Genomic DNA, 16048 nt, shown 5'->3' with positions numbered 1-16048 from the left:
ATATATATATATATATAAATATATATAGGATGGAGCATCTAATCATCATACACACTCAACCACGTGCGATCAATCACCTTAGCGTCCCAAGGCGGGGTGGTCAACCCAATAGCGCTATTATTGTCCATAACGTACCTCAAGAATACGGGCATAGTCATGGAGATTAGACTAAAAATGATAATGCACTACAAGTACATGTAGCGTAAACAAACAATAGTTATACAATTAATGACTCACGTATAAATGTCCCAACAATGTCTCAATTGTGATAAAACAATAAAATGAAGTTGGAACATATTAGAACCACATGATACACCTCAAAAGTATTGAAAATTATAAAATATGGGGTAGATTACTCACATTAGTCCCAAAATGAAATGTGTGTGTCGTACGATAGACGGTTCGGGTCAAAATGGCGTAGAACCTAATATAATTAATAGTTTTAGTTTAGGAACTGCTAAACGAGAATAGAGTATTAATACAAATTATAGTTTGTTATGTAAATGTATCATAAACTATACCTATTATAGTTTATCACAACAAGGGTAGTAGTAGTGTTCATAAACTATAATTGTCATAGTTTACCAAATGTTTGTGTATAACGGATGTAAACTTTGTTTATAAAAATTAATTATTTACCATACTTATGAAGGTAAAAATCCATTTGTTTTCTGATGTATGTCTAATTACCAAGACAAAATGACATATAATGTAATAATATATGATTACATAATGATATACACCTTGCTCAACGAGTTACAAGGCATAAATGAAATTGATGGTATTTTTCTAGTAATAACGTTTCTGTTACTGTTCTTAGAAAATTTATAGAAAAATCATCAAAGGTCTAAATCAAAAACCGCAAATTCTGAGAGTTTATAAAGTGTGTCTAGTTTTTTCATAAATTTTCTCATGATTTTTAGTGATCTCCAACTTGTGTGAAAATATTCATATTTACAGACTGGTCCGGTTTTGTTTCTGAAATGATAGATAGTTTTGTAAAAATCACCATAAATCGTAGAAAAATCATATGGTGATGTGCAAGTAGTCAGTTTAAAGGTATGAACCTGAACTATATGCGTCTAAAACAGTTTTGAAAACTAAAATGTTTAAGTTGACCAAAACAGTCCGTGAATGGAGTTAAACGTTTCTGTTGAAGATTGTTAAATGAGTTTAGTTGTGTTTTTGGTGATTTAACTTGTATTCCCCCCCTTAAAACTTAAGAAAAACACGAAAATATAGGGGTATGAACTCACCTTATGTGTTATTAGAGGATGGATGTTGGAGAAGAGAAGTGTTCAACCCAAGAACACTTAGAAGATGCCTTGACGAATCGAGAACCTAACATGAAGGTGGCGATGTTTGTGTAAGATTCTTATGAATTTGAGTAGAAGGATGTGTAATAATCATAAGAAGAATGAATTATACTTACCAAGAGTGGAAGAAAGCTTGATAATCAGCCTTGGAAGTCTTGGAATTGAGAGAGAATGGTGAGAGAATTTGGAGTGTGATCCTTGGAGGAAAATGAGAGAATGAAAGAAGTATGAAGAGAAGGGATGGGTTTTTATACTTAGACAAGGAGTGGGGCTGGTCATGTAGTGGGTATGAGTTGGTCATGTAGTGGGTAAGAGCTGGTCATGTAGTGGAAAAGAGTTGGCCATGTAGTGGGTGTGAGTGGTGGCATGTGACATAAAGTAAAGTAAAGTCATCTTTCCACCTCAAGCACCTCCCCCACTAATTATTGGTATGAATGGCCCTAAAAACGTGGGGATTACTGAAATATAGAGTTCTAACTGTAAAAATAAAGTTTTTGGTGAAAATCCCGCGTTAAAATGATGAAAAACGGGCCTAAAACGAAGTCGTAGTCGAAAAACCGGAACAATTATGACACATAAAAATGCATGTCGTCTTCTTTTATGACAGGGGCTTCCTTGATACTCATTGCGTGTCATCAACACGCGCGTCGTAAGGTTACGACAGACAAATGTGTGTCGTCTTCCTTTATGACAGGGACTTCGGTCATGAAGCTTCAGTTTTGGGTCCTTAAGCCTATTTTACCCGTTTTTACCCCGTTTCAAGTGGTTTTTGACCCAGTTAAGGGTCGGGATGGCCCGAATGATTACAAAAATTTAAAGGAACTTTTGAGAGAGATTTGGGAGAGATTCGGGAGAGATTTGGGAGAGATTTTAATAGAGAGAGGTTGAGTGAAAGAGATTGTGAGAGGTTTCGTTTGTGATCTTTTTGAGTGTCCGGCTTCGCAACGAAAGGTCCATAAACCACGTTAAGCCATGATTTAGTGTCTTACACAATCCCGATGATTGTGCAATAGTGTTTTATCGCTTTGGTTCGTTGTTTAGCACTGTTAAGGCTAAGGAAAATCAAACACATGAATTTTTCAAATGATGTTTTCTCATTGAAATAGCGAATTGTATAATGTAAACCCTAACATACAAGGGTTAATGGAGTTGACCAGTTCTTTTATAGTCGCTTGGCGTAAACTAGTCGTATTTCATTAAGATTGCAAGGGCATTCGTCGTCACCACATGTTTAATCTATTACGATGACTTGTTGTCGCTATAGGTTTTTAACAAGAGCCAACGACATACCTATAGCGACACACAAGTCATAATTTGTATGTGTGAAGACTTGGAGTACTTTCTAATTGGTTCATGTGTGAAGACTTGGAGTACTTTCCAACTGGTTCATGTGTAAAGACTTGGAGAATTTTCTAATGAAAAGTGGGCTACTGGGGAAATTGGAAACTGATACGTAGCTTCAAAGTCAAGAATATGCAGTAGGCATGTGATGCATTAAATGCATGAGGCACACAAGTCATAATTTGCAGCAACAGATACGTATATGTGTGTGAATTGAAGAAGAAGGTTACGGCTCAAAGAATATATATATTCATTTTCTCTTCATTTGTTAGATACACAATAACCATAACATCATAGACTATATATATTCAATTTCGTTTGTAATTTTCACTAGTTTATATTCCGCGAGTGTTACCGAAATCATTTATCAATTTTTCAGAAGCGCTTAACTTGTTTTGTTGCATTCCCAACAATTTGCTATTAATTACTTCTTCCACTTCACTTATATAAATCGTCACATTCTTACCGCGACTTTTAACTTCTCCCTCACAAATGGATCCACCTGCAGATCATCAAAACCCCATAGATGACCTCGATTGGTTTCAGTACTTTGATCATCAAGATCTTTTCAGGTATATATAAACGTCACTCATTACACCATCTTTCGCACAGAAAAGTGATTTTGTCGACATTGATCAAAACATGGTTTGGATTTGTAGGGATCAAAAAGAGTCTTTCATCGTGTTGGATTTGATTATCTTGAGTTTTTGGATTTTGCAGTGGTGACATGCTCGACCATCATGATTACGAGTTGTCGGAAAAATTGCATGAAGTGCTCGATCAGAACGTTTCCACAGTACTTAACAAAGATCAAAACATCATTTCTAGAAATGAGTTTCACGATTTTGATCCCCTTGAAGACATAAGCTTATGGGATTGTTGGGAGGATGGTAATTTACCATTGGTTAGTTTCAGTGAAGACTGTAAATCTGGTGGTGAGGCTACATGTAGTTCTAGTGCTGCCACCACTGATCACGGTGGCCGGAAGATGGCAAAGAGATTGAGACCATTGGAGTTTGAAGAGATAGATAAGTACTTTGAGATGCCGATAATCATGGCAGCAAAGGAACTAGGGATAGGGTTAACAGTGTTGAAGAAAAGATGCAGAGAGCTAAACATAAACAGATGGCCTCATAGAAAACTTAAGAGCCTTCAATCCCTCATTCAAAATGCCAAGGTAAACTACGATAATAACCTTCTATACATTACTCATGCATGTATGCATGCACTTGGTAACCAAAGTAGTTTTGGTATTTTCTAAAATTTTAATTATTAGTTTCTTTATAACATAAACATAGGCCCTAGGCATATGCCACATCAAATCAATTGATTTACTACGATTTCCTGATTTATATTTATATAAACTTAACTCATTGTAATTTTTTTTTGAACTCACACGAAAAAAATATATTACATCTACCTTTAAAAAAACTAGGAGTTGGGATTAAAGGATGAGATAGAGACGTTAGAAGGGCACAAGAAGATGATGGAGAAATTGCCAGATATGGAATTGACAGAAGGAACAAAGAAGCTTAGGCAAACTTGCTTCAAAGCTATTTATAAGAAGAGAGGACTTAACAATCCTTAGTCCTTACCTTTTCTTTTAGCCATTTTGTTATAATTAGTGGATTTTAATCTACATTGTATGTGTTTTTCTCTTGATAGTTTGATACCCTTTTCAGTTTCATTGTGTTTGTCTATTGATTTTTAATGCAGAAACTTTTGTATAATTTGGGTATTATAGTTTGTATTATGTATTTAACTATATTCTAGATTGCCGACACGACTACGCCAACGACTCTATACCAGAGGTCTTTATAAACAGACTTATGAATTTAGTAGGAATAATTTGATTATAATCTTCTGATTTGTTCCATGTATGATCCACTCCTAAGATTCACTCGACATGCCCCCAGTTATGTGTAATTAAAATTTTATTAGACTGTTGATCCTAATGAGTCTACCCTAAGTCCACAACCAAACAAGGAACAGGTCCTAAGGCGGACTCACCATTTCTAGGTCAATCATTTCTTAATTACACATAACTTCGAGGTACACCTAAAGAATCTTAGAGTTACTAGTCGTAAATTGTTTGTAATACCAAGTAGTGAGATTCAATGAAATAAAATGCATGCCAATTTCATTGATGAACCTTTTAGTAAATATCCTTACCATTTATATACACATGTATAATTTCGCACTTTAGTGAACTATTCTTGGTGTTTCTGTTAACGTCTTGGAGACGGAGTTATGGTAGTGGGTAGAAGTAGGTTTTGTACGGGCGTTAAGATTTACCCATCATGTTGTTCGTGCGAGAATAGGGGTAGAAGAGATAATTAATAGACGCCTAATCCTATAATTACTTATAGGGGGTGATCCTTATTAGTTACGTCTATAATCACGTAGTGCATACCAGTTATACATAATTTGAGATAGAATAGACCTTCGAATAAATGACTCTACTCTAAGTCCACAACCAAACAAGGAACAGGAAGTAGAGCAATAGTCATAGATTCTGAGTCTATAATATCTTTAATTATGTATAACCTTTGGCGTATGCACTCAGTTATCATAGGCCTACTAATAGAGGTCTTTAGTTTTCACATAAGTTGGTTATAGTATCACCAAATACTCCTATAATATTTTTAGGTGTTTAGATTCGATTCTTAAAGTATTCACTGTAGGATGTAGTTAGGTTGTTAGATTTGTTGCCCATTATGACTATCCCCCAGTATATGCAAGTCACTCCTCGGACAGATATAGTTGATCAGGCTATATCCTTCCCAGACTTGATTCACATATACCAAGGCATACAGCCTCTCCCTTTGCCCGTTTTTTCTAGGTTCCACCATGTGAGAGCATGACCTTGGAGGCACCCTGTAGCATGACGGACCATCAGGTCCTCAGGACACTCGCTATGGATGAAAGTACTCTCCATTTCTTCAATCCATGTGAGGAGTGCAGTGGCACCCTCGATGCCTTTGAAGTAAGGCGGATTGCAGTTACGAAAGTGCTTGAACGAGCAACGAGGAGTGGTTGCTGGAGCTTGTGGCTGAAGAGAATGAAGTTGGGTTGCAATTGTTGGGATGACGTATGCTACCTCCTTGGCGATAAGGGCAGCTAGCCTTCGGTTGTTGCGAGCAGCGTATGGGGGTCGTAATGCCATCTACGAGAAATACGCATATGGACTTGTGAGTTATTTGTAAATTGATTATGGAAATAAAGTTTTTAGACATTGTTGGGTAAAATAATTGTAAAACACTTGTTGGGCCATGGTTAGGAGTGTTGGGCACCTTTTGGGCTTTCCATGGTTACTAAATGTGAAACATGTAGCACTTGCATGGGCCCCCACAAAACTAAGTTTTCACATGTCTTTCCCACTTCTAGGCCCATTAGGGAACTTAATAGTCCAATGAGTTGGCCATTTTGGAGTGTATCCTTTTGGATACGTTTGATAAGGTCGGGTATTTTGATGGCTCAAAAGTAATGTGAATGACGCACTTTGGCCTATAGGTTTGGGAACTCTCGCCTTTGGTCCCCAGGTAAGCAAACTGGTCCCTCGGTTGATTGGGATGTATACGAATGCTTGCCTAGTCAGGACTTTCGGGCTATCGACACCTCCCCCTTCCAGTTACTACGCGTCCATTACTATGATCCTACCCAACTAGAGTGGATGACTTTGAATTTCCTATGAGCTCTAAGGAATATATATGTATATACATTTTTTTTAAACCACTTGAATATGTGTGTGATTTTCAGAGAAAGAGGAGAATATTCACCAGTGTATGCACACATATAAGCGTCAGGAGTAATACGTATGCACTTAAGGGAGCAATTAACACACAAAGGTATTCCTAGGATTTTCTAAGTGTGAATTGCATGCAGTTGTGTGTGCATTTTATAAACTAGCATACGAGAGGACCCTAGAGGCTATAGACTAGGTCAAGGCAATTAACCTAATTCCCTATAGTCAAGGGCTCTGATACCAATCTGTCACACCCCGATCCTTGTCGGAATCGATCAAGGCGTGATATATTGTTCAAAGTCTCATGACAACTATGTTATAATATGATTAGATTCAATTAAGTACTAAGTATGCAAACAAGATCCACAACATACAAATACAAATCCAAATACGAACAACATTTATTACATCAAATTTAAATAGTCTTGTGGATTTCTAAGGCACAACCTATTTTTCATCAACTTCATTCTTCAAATCTGCATCATGGGTAAAAACAGGTCAACTACGAGAGTTGGTGAGTAATCTAATTTTAGTAGAGAAAATTTGTGAAGTTGAAACATTTATAATTTGAAATTTGTTTTCTTTTGAAGTCGGCAAACAATTGTATTTGAGATAACGGTTTATAAATCAAAAATTGATTAACAAATGATAACAACAACAATAAGTCCTCACCCTATATATACATATGTATATATATATATATATATATATATATATATATATATATATATATATATATATATATATATATATATATATATAGGATGGAGCATCTAATCATCATACACACTCAACCACGTGCGATCAATCACCTTAGCGTCCCAAGGCGGGGTGGTCAACCCAATAGCGCTATTATTGTCCATAACGTACCTCAAGAATACGGGCATAGTCATGAAGATTAGACTAAAAATGATAATGCACTACAAGTACATGTAGCGTAAACAAACAATAGTTATACAATTAATGACTCACGTATAAATGTCCCAACAATGTCTCAATTGTGATAAAACAATAAAATGAAGTTGGAACATATTAGAACCACATGATACACCCCAAAAGTATTGAAAATTATAAAATATGGGGTAGATTACTCACATTAGTCCCAAAATGAAATGTGTGTGTCGTACGATAGACGGTTCGGGTCAAAATGGCGTAGAACCTAATATAATTAATAGTTTTGGTTTAGGAACTGCTAAACGAGAATAGAGTATTAATACAAATTATAGTTTGTTATGTAAATGTATCATAAACTATACCTATTATAGTTTATCACAACAAGGGTAGTAGTAGTGTTCATAAACTATAATTGTCATAGTTTACCAAATGTTTGTGTATAACGGATGTAAACTTTGTTTATAAAAATTAGTTATTTACCATACTTGTGAAGGTAAAAATCCATTTGTTTTCTGATGTATGTCTAATTACCAAGACAAAATGACATATAATGTAATAATATATGATTACATAATGATATACACCTTGCTCAACGAGTTACAAGGCGTAAATGAAATTGATGGTATTTTTCTAGTAATAACGTTTCTGTTACTGTTCTTAGAAAATTTATAGAAAAATCATCAAAGGTCTAAATCAAAAACCGCAAATTCTGAGAGTTTATAAAGTGTGTCTAGTTTGTTCATAAATTTTCTCATGATTTTTAGTGATCTCCAACTTGTGTGAAAATATTCATATTCACAGACTGGTCCGGTTTTGTTTCTGAAATGATAGACAGTTTTGTAAAAATCACCATAAATCGTAGAAAAATCATATGGTGATGTGCAAGTAGTCATTTTAAAGGTATGAACCTGAACTATATGCGTCTGAAACAGTTTTGAAAACTAAAATGTTTAAGTTGACCAAAACAGTCCGTGAATGGAGTTAAACGTTTCTGTTGAAGACTGTTAAATGAGTTTAGTTGTGTTTTTGGTGATTTAACTTGTATTCCCCCCTTAAAACTTAAGAAAAACACGAAAATATAGGGGTATGAACTCACCTTATGTGTTATTAGAGGATGGATGTTGGAGAAGAGAAGTGTTCAACCCAAGAACACTTAGAAGATGTCTTGACGAATCGAGAACCTAACATGAAGGTGGCGATGTTTGTGTAAGATTCTTATGATTTTGAGTAGAAGGATGTGTAATAATCATAAGAAGAATGAATTATACTTACCAAGAGTGGAAGAAAGCTTGATAATCAGCCTTGGAAGTCTTGGAATTGAGAGAGAATGGTGAGAGAATTTGGAGTGTGATCCTTGGAGGAAAATGAGAGAATGAAAGAAGTATGAAGAGAGGGGATGGGTTTTTATACTTAGACAAGGAGTGGGGCTGGTCATGTAGTGGGTATGAGTTGGTCATGTAGTGGGTAAGAGCTGGTCATGTAGTGGAAAAGAGTTGGCCATGTAGTGGGTGTGAGTGGTGGCATGTGACATAAAGTAAAGTAAAGTCATCTTTCCACCTCAAGCACCTCCCCCACTAATTATTGGTATGAATGGCCCTAAAAACGTGGGGATTACTGAAATATAGAGTTCTAACTGTAAAAATAAAGTTTTTGGTGAAAATCCCGCGTTAAAATGATGAAAAACGGGCCTAAAACGAAGTCGTAGTCGAAAAACCGGAACAATTATGACACATAAAAATGCATGTCGTCTTCTTTTATGACAGGGGCTTCCTTGATACTCATTGCGTGTCATCAACACGCGCGTCGTAAGGTTACGACAGACAAATGTGTGTCGTCTTCCTTTATGACAGGGACTTCGGTCATGAAGCTTCAGTTTTGGGTCCTTAAGCCTATTTTACCCGTTTTTACCCCGTTTCAAGTGGTTTTTGACCCAGTTAAGGGTCGGGATGGCCCGAATGATTACAAAAATTTAAAGGAACTTTTGAGAGAGATTTGGGAGAGATTCGGGAGAGATTTGGGAGAGATTTTAATAGAGAGAGGTTGAGTGAAAGAGATTGTGAGAGGTTTCGTTTGTGATCTTTTTGAGTGTCCGGCTTCGCAACGAAAGGTCCATAAACCCCGTTAAGCCATGATTTAGTGTCTTACACAATCCCGATGATTGTGCAATAGTGTTTTATCGCTTTGGTTCGTTGTTTAGCACTGTTAAGGCTAAGGAAAATCAAACACATGAATTTTTCAAATGATGTTTTCTCATTGAAATAGCGAATTGTATAATGTAAACCCTAACATACAAGGGTTAATGGAGTTGACCGGTTTGACTTGTTGACTTTGTTTGACTTTGACTTGACCGAAATTTGACGGTTGTCACAAGTTCAATATATTTACACATTATTATGTGTTTAAAACCGTTAGGATACAACACCCTTCATGTATTCTAAACTCGAAGATTACCGTTTCTATCTCGTTATCTAACCGCAATCACGCTCGAGGTGAGTTCATACCCCTACATTTTCAAGACTTTTTCTATGTTTTAGGGGGGGGGGGGATACAAGTAACACACAATAATATTCTCGTTATAACGCAAACATTTTAAATATGTTACTATACTATTTTACGAAAAACATTAAATACACGAAACAGTTTTACTATCAATCGTGTATGATTTCACGAACAACATTTTGATAAACATTACATTATTCATACGAATATATATATATATATATATATATATATATATATATATATATATATATATATATATATATATATATATATATATATATATATATATATATATATATATATATATTTCAAATACAAAACGTTCATTTCATCGAATTTTTACAAATATAGTGTACGAAACTTTACCCCCTTTGTACCACGTTGAGCAAAGGGTAAAATTATATAAAGTGCATACATAATTGTTTTACGACATTTTCGACGTTATCCTGGAAATATGGGATAATGTTATTTACAAACGTTTTCATTTCAAAAATACGTACACTCGTTGAATGGAAATTGTGAGACATTGTCTTCATCGTACCTAACTGAGGTATACAGAAAGTCATGTATTTATAACCGGAGTCTCCGATACGAGAGCGTGATACTTGTGTATAGATCGATACGGGACTGATGATCCCACACCCTGGTTATTAGCTACAGCCAGACCAACAGGTTATGGGTGACAAATGACATAAATATCTCGGCGCCTGAAGAACGACGAGGCAGGCACCGCATCTTAAAAGCACGGTTATAAAAACTCACATAGTGAAACGACGATACGTTTATTTTACACGGAAACACACTCCTTCAAACGGTTTTATATACAAATAAAACTATATATTACTATACAAATAAAACTATAGATTACTACTTTAGTGTAAGGAAAACACTGGTACATTTCGGTTTTGGAACTTTTACAACTTACATCTCATTCATTATAAAATATCGGATTTTCTGGAGTAAACATTATCATTTTACAAGGAAACGACTTACATCTCATTATTAGAAAATATTGGATTTTCTGGAATAAACATTACCATTTTTCAAGTAAACGGCTTACATCTCATTCATTAGAAAATATTGGATTTTCTGGAACAAACACCCTTATTTTACAAGTAAACGACTTACATTTCATTTATTAGAAAATATCGGATTTTCTGGAAACAAGCACGATATCTTTTCACGGAAAGGCTTACTATTTTTCACAACTAACTCTTATGAACTCACCAACTTAAATGTTGACACTTTTTCAAACAACTTGTATTCTCAGGAAATCAGTAAAATATGTAAACACCAGCTTTTGAGGATGGGGCGCTAAGGCGTCAAACAAGTCCTTTTGTCATCATATTGTAATTGACTTTTGAAACATGTAACTCTTACAATGATGTAACTTTTCAATTATATATATGATGGTCATGTTTGCTTTCTTTACTATTATTCAAATGTTATGGTACAATACATGAAACTCATCCACCCCCGGATGTTTCCGCCATCATGGTTTGGGGGTGTGACATCTACTCATACTCTATCTTTGTCTCTAACTCTATCTCTTCTCTGCTCTGTGTCTTCTCTACTCTATCTCTTCTCTGCTCTATCTCTTTTTTGTTGTGTTTGTTCTCTACTCATATGTCTACACATACTTTTCCCATCTAGGCCCAACGATCAGATCACATACCTTAGTCTCATCTATCATCTAAGGGAAACAACGTCCCATTATCATTACCGGGTACACTCCTCTAGACTTACTTCTCTCCGTTATGATCCCTCATGGGTCCTTAACCTTTCTCCTTATTTTGAGTCCCTCATGGATTCCTAACTCTTAAACCCTCATATATTACCTATAAGTTCTTATAAAGAACTCTTCTATCTTGTTCTTGTTAAAAAACCTTTTCTCTACCTTCTCTAATCATACATAATCTAGATTCCCACGGGAATCAACTATATACATCCCAAAAGTGTCCATCATTTGTTTCCCTGTATGTGTATAATCTCATTCATGAAGGAATCATACTCTTTTTCCCCAAAGGAACCATACTCTTTTCCCTGTAAGAATCTCTATCTCTTTTCCCCGAAGGAACCATCCTTCTCCACAACTCTATATTTGTAATGTGACTTATTGATGGGTTTTGAGCACTATAACATCCCTATGGTGCACATACAACCCTAATTCTTTGGATCTAAGTTTTCTCTAGTTATACATGCATATTTCATTTTCCAAAGCATGAATCCTAACTAGCATATAACATTGATATTTGAATCATAAAATCGAGTTAGATGATTACCTCTTTGTTGTAGCTTGTAGTACTTGGCCTTACAAGAGCTTAGCACCTCAAATGTAATGCCTCAAATAAGTCACAAAACACCAAGAACAAATGGAGGAGTATAATAGAGGTTTATGAGGCACCAAAATTGTCTATATTCTTCTTAGAATACTTGTGTCACGATTTTAGGGGCTTAGGGGTTACATATATAGTGTAGAATTCCAAGGGTCACTTGTAAACCCTAATCCATTCACTTAAGCTTTTGATCCAATAATTCATTTGGACTAACACTTCATGGACTCTCACATAAGATTAGTCCATCACTAATCAATCATGGATCATTCGCCCAAACTATAGGTATCACTGTTTTACATAATCAACCCCTGTTAATTTAATCAGTCTCTTTTGATCACTAAATTAATACCAAAATAAATCTTGATCAATACCAATTAAATAATATGTTTTCTCAATTAATATATTATTCTTATGATATATTAATAAATCATAAATAACCTCTTTCTCAAATATCCTTCCTATCAAATTGCTCCGGTGAATGCAACCCAAATGGACCATGCTACTATCGGGTCAAATACATACAAGTTATAGTTATGGGCTTAGACACCTAATCCAACAGTCTCACACTTGGATAAGTCTAATAAATATAACTGCAAGTACGAATTGAAAAACCGACTAGAAATCGTAGCTCTCAAAAGCCGCTATCAACTCTGATCAATAACACGTCATTTAGATAAGGGATCATATATTCTTCCATTCTTCAAGATATCGTATGGACTGAGACATGGATTATAATCATTCTCTCTGTCCATGTGTTGTTTCCCGATTTCCGATTTATGACGACTGACAACATACTACAATTGAACACATCAACTTAGTCCAGGCTTGGCCAAGAGCTTAGGGTGTCATCACTAAATCATCGAGGGGCCCACAAATATCGCTTTTATCCCTCTTAGGATAAAAGGAATGGATAAACTTCGACTCAGATGCTTGCTGAATTTACTCATCAAAACAAACACAACAATACGTTTTATAACATCAAGTTACTGATGCGTTTAGGTATTATCAAGGCGTAACCGACTCATAAACAACAACTCATATGTCTCCATTTCAAGAATATAAGATATTATCATCTCACAATCACTCGTGATGAAATCCATGAAGTGATTCAAGTGAGCGTAGGTTTAATCCAATACTCAAATTCCTATTTCAGGAGTACTCATGAACACTGCAACAAACATTTGCTATGTCTAAACACTTAGACAATCTACAGTCGGATTCATGACAGTCTTACCTCATTACTGTTGAAACATAAAAGTGACCCTCTTAAACTTGAAGAGATCCAAAGCTGTCAACTAGATCCGCAGTCAAGCTCCACACTGAAATCAAGAACTGCATTTGCAGTTGAAGTCATCAAGCTTAGCTTTAGGTTTATCTGTTTTATGTCTTTACATTCCTTTGTCCAGTGTGCCTTGCATGGCCACCTTAGACAGATTTAACTTTGTAATCTTTAAGACTCTATAAATAGAGTACTCTTATTCTGAATGAACACATCTCTCAATTATCTATATCTTGAATATCGTATGCTATTTACTCTCTCTCACTCCCTCATCTTAAAGATCTTCAGAATTCTAATATTAAGATCGTTATCTCTCTAGAGCAAGTCAGCTTGACTTAATCACTAAGCTTGATCTCATTTACTAACCTGGATTGTCTGCAATCCTCGTTAAGAATCAGCTTATAGTGTCTTCTTGATATAATACTTGTTGTCATTTATATTTCCTTATATTTCCGCATCTAATTATCTAACTATCTAACTCTAACTTATTATTATTGTTGAGCTTTATGATCCACTGAGTTAAACTTCATTCCGCATTATTACTTGTTCTAACGTTTGTTCAAGCGTGTTACTCAAGTTTTTCTCTCAACAATTGGTATCAGAGCCAAAGTGGTTGCTTTTTAAACAAGAACTCTGATTTTAAAATGCCTTCTATACCACTGGAGCTCATTTATTAAACAAATCTTTTCAAAAAAAAAACAAGGAAATATGGCACAAGCATTATCTCTAAATGTTTCCAACAGTGTTGGAGGTTCGAATACAGCTCCAATACTGGTGGCAAACGAATATCATCACTGGTCTCAAAGAATGGAGAGGTATCTACGAAGACTTGGAAGAGATGTATGGAGATCTGTAAAAGAAGGACCTCATGTCCCTATTCTTACTCCAGTTCAGAATGATGGCACACAAGCTAGACTAGGAGGAGGTCAACCAGCCATGAATCGTCCCACCAAAGATGATCTTGATAAGATGGAAAACGATGCAGTTGCCTTTTATGAGATATCTTGTGGAGTTGCTCCTGACAACTTCGACATCATCATAAATTGCAAATCAGCTAAAGAAATCTGGGATGTTCTCAAGAACCTATATGAAGGAACATAACAAGCTCAAGATAAGAAGCTTACAACTGCACTCAACGAATTCAACAACTTCAAAGCTCATGCTGGTGAAAGTCTGGAAGACTCCTTCAAGAGGTTCAACTTAATTCTCACAAAGTTATCTAATGAGGGCACCATCCGAAGTAACCATGAGACAAATCTTTAGTTTCTCAATGGTTTGGGTAGACATTGGACCACAGCTAAGATGTGTTGGATTAATGTCTAAGTCCATAACTATAATTGGTAAGACTTGACCCGACCCGGCATGGTCCATTTGGGTTGCATGGCATCATGCATTTGGATAGACTATAATGAGAGAAATAACACTTAAGGTTGGTTAATATATTATAAGTTCTAATATATTAATAAGGTTACTTAATTAGTATTGATCAAGAATTAATTTGGAATTAATTAAGTGATCAAAAGGAGACTAATTAAATATATGGGTTGATTGTGTAAATCATTCATTCTTATATATGTGGGCTTGTGATCCAAGATTCTTTATGTTGGACTAAGTCCATGGGGTGACCCATGGATACTCCATGGAGGTTAGAATCCATGGAGCATAAGGAATGGGTAAAGTTATGAGTTACATGGTGTAACCCTAATAGCGACCATATAAAAGAATCCCATGGCTCAAGAAATCGGGCACTAATGTGTGAGTGTGAGGGCTAGACGATTTCAAGGAGTGTTCAAGTTTCTCTCAAGTTATTCCAAGTGTATTTGGTGTTGTGTGAACCATTTGAGGTGTCACACTTGGGGCACTAGGCACTCAAGCTTCATGAAGACATTCTACATCAAAGAGGTATGTATTCTATCTTGTTATATTTATTATTTTGTATGCTAGATTAGGATAATACCTTGGATGTTCATAATTGTATGTATAATAGAGAAAACATAGATCCAAGGTATTTAGGGTTGCATGTACACTTAGGAGTGTTAGAATGCTCATAACCCAACAGTGGTATCAGAGCCTAGGCTTGTTTTCTTGTTATACTTGCAAAAGTAGCTGAAAAATCGAGTTGGATGCATATATTCGATTGTTTTGGCTGGAATTGGACTAGGAACATTACCCTAAGATTTTTTTGGACTTATAATATTGTTTTTGATGTGGTAATGTTCATGCTAATCCAATTTCTAAGATAATTGTCATAATTTCAAGATTTGTATTAGTTTGTATGTTCATGCTAATTTCTTGAAGATTGATGATTTGAATTATCTTGTTCTTATGAGGTTCTTAGATTAATAGAAAAGTTGTGTGAAATAGTTGTTTTCAATCCATTTTAATCTAAGAGTTGATTCCAAAGTGTGTTTTTGTAACTTGTCCTCAAGTTATATGAAAAGTCACATTTAAGAATCATAAAACTCATAAAAGTTGGCAAAGGTTACAAAATGAAGAGTCTCTTCATTAAATTAAAAAAAAAAGTGTAACCTTAATTAGTTCCATAAGTTACAATAAAAAAAAGTTATTTTTTTTATTAATTAGTTTAAAGTCTTCCATAACTTGTCCTCAAGTTATGGAACTTGAAGAGTTTCTT

General features: G+C 35.3%; 1 long non-coding RNA gene across 1 annotated transcript; it reads right to left on the bottom strand.

The window, feature by feature from the left end:
• Window positions 1-7503: 7503 nt before the first annotated feature.
• LOC145114790 (uncharacterized) lies at window positions 7504-8653 on the bottom strand. Its single transcript, XR_013711231.1, has 3 exons — window positions 8569-8653; window positions 8393-8477; window positions 7504-7561 (listed from the first exon to the last, which is right to left on the bottom strand). It is a non-coding gene; the product is annotated as an uncharacterized LOC145114790 (long non-coding RNA).
• Window positions 8654-16048: the final 7395 nt, after the last annotated feature.

Source organism: Lactuca virosa, chromosome 5, assembly GCF_052849685.1.
Source record: "Lactuca virosa cultivar CGN04683 chromosome 5, Lactuca_virosa_CGN04683_v6, whole genome shotgun sequence".
Classification (NCBI taxonomy): Eukaryota; Viridiplantae; Streptophyta; class Magnoliopsida; order Asterales; family Asteraceae; genus Lactuca; species Lactuca virosa.
Note: the sequence above shows the minus strand (reverse complement) of the source record. Positions and strands in the feature narration are given on the sequence as shown.